This window comes from Corythoichthys intestinalis, chromosome 19 (genome assembly GCF_030265065.1).
Source record: "Corythoichthys intestinalis isolate RoL2023-P3 chromosome 19, ASM3026506v1, whole genome shotgun sequence".
In the NCBI taxonomy this organism is placed as follows: Eukaryota; Metazoa; Chordata; class Actinopteri; order Syngnathiformes; family Syngnathidae; genus Corythoichthys; species Corythoichthys intestinalis.
The window spans coordinates 13,806,016-13,817,794 of NC_080413.1; positions in this window are offsets into that span (position 1 = coordinate 13,806,016).

The window sequence follows — 11,779 nt, forward strand, 5'->3', positions numbered from 1 at the left end:
AAGTTTCCACTACTGTCTAACTTGCTTTGTCAATATTTTGACACCAACTTAGCCAACTCTCCTCTTCCGTGTGTGCCCGCACAGTTTGTGGCAGGTTCCTCTGCCTCCAAGTCCCCGTTGGGCAGAATAATGTTGCCAGATTAGCATAGCATTAGCATGTGATTTCCATGTCATTATCGCAGCAGCACCATACAGTTGTAAGCGGGTGTGTATTCTCTCTGCGCATGAGAGAACTTTGCATCAGATAGATCAACTGTTTCCTTTCATCTGTTCTGTCACAAAACCCATCTCTTTATCTTTATATGACACCCGTGTAAACACATAGTAATTCTCAATAATCTGCAATTCATAATCCCGTTTGTCTGCTAATATAAGCGTCAGTTTGAGATAAACGTATAACAATGTGGGATTGGAATGACAGGCACACCTGCACAATCCAATGAGAAACATTCCCACAACTAGTTTTCATGTATATATATATATATATATATATATATATATGATTCCAACTTTTTTACATCATGACATCCAATCTAGATTATTTTCATAATTTTTAAACAGGCTATAAGCATATCAAGTTGCCACTCAGGTTGTTGTTTTTCTTGTTGTCACTAAGTTTGAGATGCTATCCCGCCATCGTTCGTGTTCCAGTCATCTTAAAACTTGGTATCTTTGTTAAATGGGCCATTATCTATCAATCACCGTAGCCCGAATTTAATTTTTTTTGTATGAGGGTTGATTAGTGGCGCTGGGAAGTGGGAAGCTGAGGGTGCTACAGCACCCCCTGGTGTTGGGGAGAAAAAAAGTGTTTTGTTGGATTTTTGGTGTGGGTAAAAATGAATGAATAAATAAATAAACATAGGAAAAATACTGTATTAAATTTAGGGATTAAATATACGGTATATGTTACATTTTTTTGTTTTAGTAACATGGTCACCTCCTGACACCTTGTTCGGTAATGGGTGACGCGCTATTTGTGAAAAGGGGGCTTTAAAGCGAGGCTTATTGGACTTTTTAGTTTTCAAATGTGTTTGTGTGTCATTGCGCCATCTAGCTGCGGGGAATTACATTATAATACACTGGCGCTTTTATTTCCAATACAAAAACTCCAACACACACTGTAGATGAAATAGAATGCTGTTTTTGTAGTAGTACGTAAACTATCCAGTATGCGTGTGTACAGCCATTGTGCACACCTTGTATGGAGAAAACGCGCAGGCATAACAAATTTGGACCGAAACGGCCGTTTTTGTATGGGAAAAACTAAAACAGATCTTCAGCACCCTTTGCAGTGAGTGACTTCCAGCACCCCTGGGACTGATGAATTAATTGTAGAATTATAGTTAGGAATTAGCCAGTAGACGGCAGCCTTCTGTAAATTAGGAATTTGCCATTGGAAGGCAGTGCGAAATTATTGTTGCCGGTAGGTGATGAATCAGTAGAGGGTAGCCTGTAATGGCGCACACGTGCTTGTTTGAAATTGATTTTCAAATACTATTTTAAGAGTAGCATATCATAATATAATGATAATTTTTAAAGAATCTGTACTGAAAACTGAGAGAGGAGCTCAACTTTTTGATTGGCATATGAAGTAAATAATTAACACAATTAAACTTTGACTGATGAGCTGTTGTCACGCGCATTTTCCCTGTTTTCGATTGAGAAAATGGTTAATCACCAATATCGAGTGCACAGTAGTTGCGTTTTAGATAAACACTTTGACTTCCATATGTACCGTAGTAGTTGCATGAAAAGCCCAGCATGGGAGAATAGTGAAAATCAAAATATTTTCACTCAAGCATATTCTAGCTTGTTTTTTGGGTTCAATTAAAAGAAAAAAATCTGATTAGAGTATTGTACTTAGTATCAAAACCTGATACACGGTCAGTTTTCCAATGTAATTTTTGTATGATGCTGATTCCTAGATGCCTTTTACTTTTATTCGCAATTTTTCTGAAACACATAGTACATGTCGCCTTCATTTTCAGACATTTCGGCTGTGGTCCTCGCTCTCAACATCAGCCATTTTGGAGAGGTGTGGGTCATGATGCTGTGCAGCTGCTAGAAAGAGCCCATTTAGCTAGGTCGGCCTGTTTTGGGTCGTGCCCTTGTTTACAAGCACCAGCCACAGCTGATGGTTTTAAAATGGCGTCCAGATGGTGACAAAGGCTTGATTGCGGCAGGGCTTCAAAGTCCCACCCACTCCTGCTGTCCAGTGACTTTATCTGCATCACACTACATGCTTTCTCTCTCCTCTACATTGGCTGGCAGTTAATGATCATGTGGACGGCTATCACCGTCAATGGCAGCCAATGAGTTAAAAATGCCCGTGGCAGTGCTGGTGGCCGCTGGCCCATCTCCAGCAGGCGGCCCCTGAGGAATGGAGTTGCCAGAGGAGAGTGCGCAAACAAGCAAACATGAGCAGGAGAGAGAGGCTAAGAAAAGCGTGAGGGGCAGTCGCTGTGTAATGAGGAGCAGGTTTTTAGCAGCCCCCCTGCTTCACTTTAATTAAAAGCTGAATGAGAGACAGTGGAAACAAGGAAAGGAGAGTGAAAAAGGTTTTTTCTTTTATCTGCCTAGAGTTAATTCCGGCCTTGCCAAGGGGCAGATGTGCAGTTGGCGCTGTGGAGAGCCTGATAGCTCCAAGCTTTTCCCACTTGGCTCCTGAAAGGCAAAATTCACTGTGAGTTTATTTATTTAAAAGTGGAGCAAGAGTCATTTATTAGTATTCAATTTAAAAGTATTCAAACATACCTTCCTAATCAATGAATCAATCTAGTGTATTCCTCTGTGGACTGTGTGATTGTGGCTGTGGCTCTGTGTTTGTATCGTGTTTGTAGCTTGTCAATTATATTTTTAGCTGGATATGTATATGGCGGAAAACACAGACAAGACTGAAAAAGCAGTTTCTGCTCTTGCAGTCCTCTTTAAAAGAAACTGCTGTATTTCAAGCCAAAACAACTGTTGTGTTTGATCGAACAATATGTCTATACGTTGCCATAGCAGATTCATGGCGCATTAAGCCCCTAAACTCATTGTTGCTCCAGTCTTCACCGTGTACAGACACACTCTCTGAGCTCCTGAAGCACTCTTTGTGTGCGCCAATTGTTGCCACCATGTACACCTTAGCAATGTATCCTTTTAAGAGACTTATGAGAAAAGCATTTTGAGTCGCTACTCACACCAGCTGTGATAACACATAATCACTTTTGCCACAACAAAATGTCCCCACAGCAAACAGATGCAAAAATGTCACGGACACGACAAAGCCATAACCTTATAAGCCCTGAAATTAATCGAGCTGCTTGACTGGACGCTGAGTTACTAAACCCAGATTGTTGATTGTGTTATTGTACAGTTTTGTGGCCATCTGATGTATGTACCATGTCTGAATGTGCGTCTTTAGTTGTATGGGGGACGGGAAACTGATAAGCATATGCTTCCTCCCGTCCGCCTTTGTCGTCTTCTTCGGTTCCGTCGGGCAAATCATATCACATTTTGTAATTGTCAATGATTGTCAATGATACCTATGATGATGACAATAAAATTATTCATTCATTCAATTATTTTTAATTTGTCCATTTTACCCTGAAAACCCCCATTTACGGACGTTGCGCAACCGCTTTGTTTCAACCCATCCATAAAACGAAGGTAATTAATTATATTTATTATTCAAAATGTCTGTCGTTTTTGGCTTAGAATAATTAATTTATGTCTCATATTTCGTTAAAAAAAAACAAAAAAACTATTCACTCACATATATTAAACTTTTAAACAAATTATGTCACAATGTAAAAATTGGCGTCTGTAAAAAAGTCCCGGATATCTACCTCATAACTATCGCTTAATTGATTTTTTTTGTTACTGTCGCATTTTCTCCGATATGTTAGATGATAAATAATCGATCCAAACAAAGAAAGATTGGGGGAAAAAAAAGTTTAAAAGGGACTATATATGAAAAAGGAAATCTCGACCACTCCTTAATGTCTGCGTTTTCTGCATCACGACCCTTGTTATAGTACCATGTTTCACCCATGAAATCCCCCCAAAATCCGGCTGTGGTCATTCACATCTGTGTCTTGAACCTCCATGATACATGCTACTTCGAGTTTTCAGATCGAAACAAGGTAGGTACGTGATAATATCTCGTTAAAGTCTTGGCGTCTGTAATTCTGCTCTCGCGTGCTTTCACAACCAGATAGGGTTTTGCTGTTTAAAAAAACTTTTTTTTTTTTTTTTTTAATGCCCCACTGTTCAAAACTTTTCTTCCGCCAGAAAATTGAGGTTTTAAGCTTTCCAATGATGTATCACACGTGCATATTGGACAATTTTGAAATTTGGCCAAATTGGGGGTCTCAGAGCGGAACTTCAAGTCACCTGAGTGTTTGAGTGTTTTCCGCCATATGTAGGGCTAAGGGTTTTTAAGATTGAGATCGAAAAACATTTTAGTTCCATCTCAGTCAGGCATGTCATATTTAATCAACTATATGCAAATACAAACAGACTAGCACATTTTGAACAGTCTCTCAAGAAGAGTACGATATTTTATTACAATCCAGGTTAAATTAACTGTAAAGCTACAAACACATAACAAATAATTATACATATCGTGCACCTAAATACACATTACGTTTCATTTTTTTCAGCGACTGCGAATTTCATGCTAATATTCTGTACGTGGTAAATGCTACTGTATTAAAACTATCAGCAAAAAAAAAAAAAAAAACATAAAACCAAGTTGATTAAAAAAAAAAAAAAAATAGGGGAAAGAAAGAACCTAAAAACGAACTCTTTAGCCCGAGGCAGAGGTGGGTAGAGTAGCCAAAAATTTGACTCAAGTAAGAGTAGCTTTATCTCTCAATAATATTACTCAAGTAAGAGTAGCGTTATCTCTCAATAATATTACTCAAATAAAAGTAAAATTAGCCATCCAAAAACTTACTCAAGTACAAGTAAAAAAGTATTCATTTAAAAGAATACTCAAATAATGAATAACAATGTGAGTAACTACTTACAATGTTTTTTTTTCTCAGCACAACTTATCTACAGCCATGTGAAAAAATTAGGACTTCCCATTACATATTCAGTTCTTTATCAAGAAGTGTTCACATATCAATGTCTGATCTTGCTTTTCTTTATCCCTGGAAAAGAAAGTGATTTTATTGCGGGTAAACAACAAAAATTAACATTGTTGTACTCATTAAACCAAATATATCAACAAAAATGCATATACTAACTGAGGAAAAAGTAAGGAAACCCTACCAACTAAGAGCTAATGTTACCCCCTTTGGCTTTTTGTAGACATCTACCTGTCTTTGACATTGGTCTGAAGAAAGTTTGCCCCAGTCCTCAACGCAGAAATCTTTCAGCTGTGAGATGTTTCAGGGGTTTCTTGCATGTACAGCCCGTTTCAAGTCACCCCACAGCATCTCAATGGAATTAAGCTCTGGGCTGCGATTCCAGGACTCTCTATTTCTTCCTTTTCAGCCAGTCCATGGTGGATTTACTAGTATGTTTTGGGTCATTGTCATGTTGCAGGGTCCAGTTTTGCTTCAGCTTTAATTTTTTTCACAGATGATCTGACATGTTCCTCAAGCACCCTCTCATACACCATAGAATTCATGGCGGATTCTATGATAGTGAGCTGGCCAGGTCCTGCTGTAGCAAAGCATCCCCAAACAATGACACTTCCACCTCAATGCTTCACAGTTGGTATGAGGTTCTCTTCCTGGAATGCTGTATTGGTTATACGCCAAACCTGTCCTCTGTTCTGGTGTCCAAATAATTCAATTTTAGATTCATCTGTCCAAAGAACATTATTCTAGAAGTCCTGGCCCTTGTCTACATTCACTCCGGCAAACTTCAGCCTGGCCTTCATGTTCTTCTTGGAAAGCAAAGGTTTCCTCCTTGCACACCTCCCATGAAGGTTAAACTTGTGAAGTCTCTTTCTGATGATAGAGTCATGCACTTTCACATCAACAGTAGCAAGAGCCTGCTGTAGGTCCCGTGATGATATTTGAGGGTTTTTGGAAACTTCTTTTAGCATCTTGCGGTCTGCTCTTGGGGTGAACTTGCTTCGACTGCCAGACCTGGGTGTGTTGGCAGTTGTTTTGAATGTCCTCCACTTGTAGACTATTTTCCAGACAGTGGAATGGCTGATTTTATATTCTTTTGAAATCCCTTACCAGATTCATAGGTGTCTGCAATCTTCTTTCTGAAGGCTTCAGACAGCTTCTTTGATCTCACCATAGTGTTTTCTCTCACTTCAACAGTCAGGGGCACACCAAGCTAAATGTGAGGTTTATATAAGGCAAGCCTCCTTCAAAACACTGGGTAATGATGTTCTAATCATGTGCACCTGAATTGATACCCCTGTGTGTGATTTTAGCCATTTTAAGTGGGATTGAATGTAGGGATGTCCTAATTTATTTCTCAACAGAAATTGCTTTTATTCAAAATTAAATTTTACAGAAAGTTAGAAAAAAATCTTTTTTTTCCAGTTGTAATTGTTTAGTTCGATTACTTGAATCTCTCAAGATTGTTAAAATTGATATTAAATATCCATATGACCAAATATGTTAGAAAACACAAGATTCCATAGGGTGTCCTATTTTTTCACATGACTGTATCTGAACTTTTTATTACACTTTATAATAACCTATTACATGACCATATTAGGTCAAAAAGATGATACAAAAATCATCGAATTCAGACCAGAACAACACTGTGAAACATCACCTGTCCAAAGAGCATGAGCAGTGTTGTTAATAGCGGCGTTACAATATAACGGCGTTACTAACGGCGTTATTTTTTTCAGTAGTGAGTAATCTAATTAATTACTTTTTTCATCTTGGCAACGCCGTTACCGTTACTGAGGCGGGAAAGGCATGCGTTACTATGCGTTACTAAGTTGGTTGAATAAAAAAAGTCAGAGACGGACTCACGGAGACGAGAGAGCAGAGCAGGAGTGGGGAAGACGCCGTTGCAAACGCGATGCTAGGTGGCTCCAATAATACCTGACTGTAGCCTACAAACTACGCCCACATGATACGGTAGATATCACATATTATAGAACTAGATGAAAGTGATAGACACGGCTGCATTGGCGACATGTTTTAAGGACTACATGCGTTAGTAAACAGCAGCCATCTTAAAGCAGTAGACCTCTCAGGAAGGCTCTGTTGTAGAGATCCTTCCTAGCGAACCTTTTTTTTAAATTTTTTTTTTTTTTTTTAAATCTAAAATGGTCCTAAATCGGCAAAATCTTGACTTAAATCTATCTTTAAATGATGAAACAGTTTTAAAACTTACACATGTTGAAAGTAGACAGAAGGGAACAAATGCAATAGCGGGAGCAATGTTAACCACATTAGCGGTTGATTCACAACTTTAAATGACTTCCACACAAAGCAAAGGTTACTATCTAGTTATCGCAATACCCTTGTGTCTAGTTAAGTGGAGGGTAAAGAATTGGGCTAGGGCCAATTGTCCCAAAAACCCTTTAAACTTCACATTGTGTGACCTTTTTTTTTTTTTTTTTTTTTTTGAGAAAAAAACAAAAACATGAAAGTTATCACTAGTTACTTTGCCAAGTAACTAATTACTCTTAAATTCAGGTAACTGAGTTACTAACGCAATTACTTTTTGGGAGAAGTAATTTGTAACTGTAATTAATTACTTTTTTAAAGTAAAATTAACAACACTGAGCATGAGTGCCCTCGAACGGAGAGAAAACATTGTTGGTGTAATGGAATCATTTGATCATTGTTGCAACGATTGGTGAAACTGAGACAACCACTGTTGGCATCTCTGGCAAAAAGAAAGTCAATATGTAGAACAGTGGTTCTTAACCTGGGTTTGATCAAACCCCGGGGGTTCCGTGAGTAGGTCTAAGGGGTTCGGTGAAGGTAAAGAAACATAGAGCTGTATTTTCATATGCTGATTAAATCTAGGCAAAGTGGCTTTTAAGACCAGGTTTTGGACTGGTTTGCTCCTAATTTACAGGCTTAATTCAAGTCTTTCAACTGTTAGTTCTCAATCTGAAGGGAGGAGGAACTAATTTGCTGAGTGGAGGGTTGACTTGCACTTAGTTTGAAGGAGTACAACACACCAAAGGGCTGCGTGGTCTCAAATTTTGACCTGTTGATAAAACATGCTGTCAAAATGAGTAGAATTTTGAATGGGAATTTGCTAAATTATTAGAATTGCTATCTTAGATGTATTGGATTTGAATTTTATTTATTTTTATTTCGGGCTATCAAAATTATTGCGTTAACGGCCGGGAATTTTTTTTTTTTTAATTAATCACGTTAAAATAGTTGACGCAATTAACGCACATGCCCCGCTCAAAAAGATTAAAATGACAGCAGTGTAATGTCCGCTTGTTACTTGTTTTTTTGGTGTTTGGCGCCCTCTGCTGGCGCTTGGGTCCAACTGATTTATGGCTTTCAGCACCATGAGTGAGCATGGTGTAATTATTGAAATCAACAATGGCGAGCTATTAGTTTATTTTTTGATTAAAAATTTTTACAAATTTTAATAAAACAAAAACATGAAGAGGGGTTTTAATATAAAGATTTTAAACTTGTACTAACATTTATCTTTTAAGAACTACAAGTCTGTCTATCCATGAATCGCTTTAAGAGAATGTTAATGCCATCTTGTTGATTTATTGTTATAATAAACTAATACAATACTTATGTACCGTATGGTGAATGTATATAGCCGTCTTGTGTCTTATCTTTCCATTCCAACAATAATTTACAGAAAAGTATGGCATATATTAGAGATGGTTTGAATTGCGATTAATTACGATTAATTAATTTTTAAGCTGTAATTAACTCGATAAAAAATTTTAATCGCTTGACAGCCCTGTTTTTATTATCTAATTCCGAAGGGTTCGTTGAATCCACTTGTGAAACTTGTGGGGTTCGGTACTTTTAGCAAGGTTAAGAACCAATGATGTAGAATAAGGAGGAAAAATAATAATAAGTAATGACTCTAGTGTAGCCCAAAGTAGCGGAGTAGTGTTTAGTCTTCACAAATCTGCTCAAGCAAAAGTAAAAAATATTGCGTGGTAAAATTACTCAAAAAAGTAAATTTTTCTCAAAAAGTTACTCGAGTAAATGTATCACAGTACATGTAACACATTACTACCCACCTCTGTCCCTAGGTCATAGGTCTTTTGACTTTCATAAATGAAAAATCGATGCCAAAACTCTTACCTGTAAGCATTTTTAAAGTGTCTTAAAAATATAAAATTTGGGACTATTATTTTTTACTGTGCTACCATTGCTAGTGATGGCACCACTTACAAAAGCACGCTCAAAAACAGCTTTAGGATATAAAGTTTGACATGAAAGTTTATTCTTAAATCACTTAGAACATATCCCTATGAAATATTACAGTTCTTTCATTAGCTTTTTTGTTTGTCACAGTTGTCCCAATGCAAATAGTGGATGCAAAATAACAAAGATTTTTGGACTTTCGGTGTCTTTTTAGTTTGGATTTGTCACTTTTCTGTTATGATAATGACGAGGATGATGAATGTCAGAAGAGGTGGTGATGACCGCATTGATGAAGAGTGAGACATTTTGATTGTGTGTCTGCAAGTTGTGTTGAATCAGCGATATCGGTCGCCGTCGCGGTGCTGATGGAGAATTCTCTGTCTTCAATAACGTCCTGCTTTGGATCCATATTGCTGAGCTAGCACCTTCTCTTCCTCCATCACAAACTCACTTATTCTTGTCCCTCCATGATAGCAGCCTCAGCCACTTGATGGCAGCATCACTGGGCGGGTGCTCATACCACACGGATGCTCTTTAGACATGACCGCTCGCTGGGATGATTGATTCCCAGAATAATGATAACTTGACAGCGAATCATGGCAGACATAATTTAGGTGAACGTTCCGCGGAAGTCATTAGTCTTCTTACTTGATGAATGGACTTCAGATAGCCACCTTGTCCTCTGTAACTCTACTTTTTTTTTTCATCACATTTCCATCCTGGCAATAAGGTTCGATTTACGAGTCACTCGATGGCGTTGTTCGGAATGGTCAATCGTGATATTGCTTTTGTTTGCAAAGTGTAGATGGCATCAGTTAAGTAAATAGTGTGACATCATAGCTACATGACATGCTTGTAAGACCAGTTTACTTAATGTAGAACAGGAAGACAAAGGACAATGATGGAGGACATCCACCATTTTGCATTTTTCGGTCATTCACTCGTATTTTACAATATACTGTGTACCTCAATTTATTTCACAACATCAAATCAAAATCAAATGAACTAAATTACTGCCATTGACAACATTAAACGGCAAACCCATTCGGGCTGGGATGGCTGGCATTGAATGATCATGTTTCCGAGCTTGAATTAATTAATGAATACACTAGGAAGGTTGTTGATCTGTTACCTTAGTTTGGGTGCTGCCTAGTGGTAACATGGCATAGTTAGTTACTGTGTGGTAAATGTAAGAACAGATCATTTTTAGAGCAATTTGTGTTCGTCTGTAACCGTCAGTAGCACCCAATGAATTGAGAAAAAAAAAGGATTCAATTTATTATTTCATTCATTTCATTTCATTCATTTGTCCTCCCAGTTTGTTTACTGTCAAACTAAATGTAAAAAAAAAAAAAAAAAACGATATGTGCTCATTCTGCATTGAAAAACGGGTCTAGAGAAGGGGTCCGCAACCCAAAATGTTGAAAGGGCCATATTAGGCCAAAATAACAAAAAAAACTAATGCGTCTGGAGCCGCAAAAAAAATAAAAGCCTTATTTAAGCATTATAATGCAGGCAATACATGTTGTATCTCTCTATATTAGCCATATCAGCCTACTATCAAAATGACTAAGTTGGCTATGCCTATGAATACATAATGAGCCTTCATGATTGTTTATTTTCATTTCAGTGCATTCTGTAGAGAATGACGCAGCACTTGACTACTTGTTGTTGTCCGATACTGCCTCAACTTTAACTTCATTACAGTGTTAATTAATTATTTTTAATTGATTTGATAAAATCAAAGAAATGCAACAGAGAAATTTGAATTTTGATGTCATTTGTATTTTGAAGATAGGAAAAAAACAACAACAAAATAGAATGTGCATGACGTGCGCCTTATCTGGGCAACAAACATAGTGCAACAAAACGCAGCCGGCATTTATAAAAGATTCGTCATGTACCTGCATAAAAGCAAAGGGTGTTAAATATTGATCACATCACTTGACTCATCACAGAGTATGCTGCCGCTGAATTAATGTTCTTGATTTGCTGATTGGTGAAGTTGCCTGCCATTTTTATAGCCCTTTTCTTCACTGTCTTAGTGCGAGAGGCATGTATTTGATTTTCTGTATTATCTCGGTTTTGTTTTTGAAGTCTGCAAATGGGTGTTCTGATATGTTGATGAATAACGCCTTCATTTACCAGTCACCATCTGTGAATGGTTTTCCACGCAATCCCGTTATCCCGTGTTGCAACAAAACTCGCAGCAGTAGTTGAGTTTAGAGATGCAATCCACTTTTTAAATCAATTATCCTCTTATTTTGCCCAGAAGTAAGGCAATCACACTTACTGGGTACTCGGCTGCAAAAGTAGTATGGCTTCCCTGCAAATGTCTTTCCACATTACTCCTTTTGTGAGTTGACAACTTCTCGCTACAGAGCAAACATTCAGAAAATCCTTCCACATTAGCAATGAATGCAATTGATTCGGCCCAATAAACGTTGAATCCTCTGTTCTCCTCAGTTTTTTTCTCTTTGGAATCCATGTCC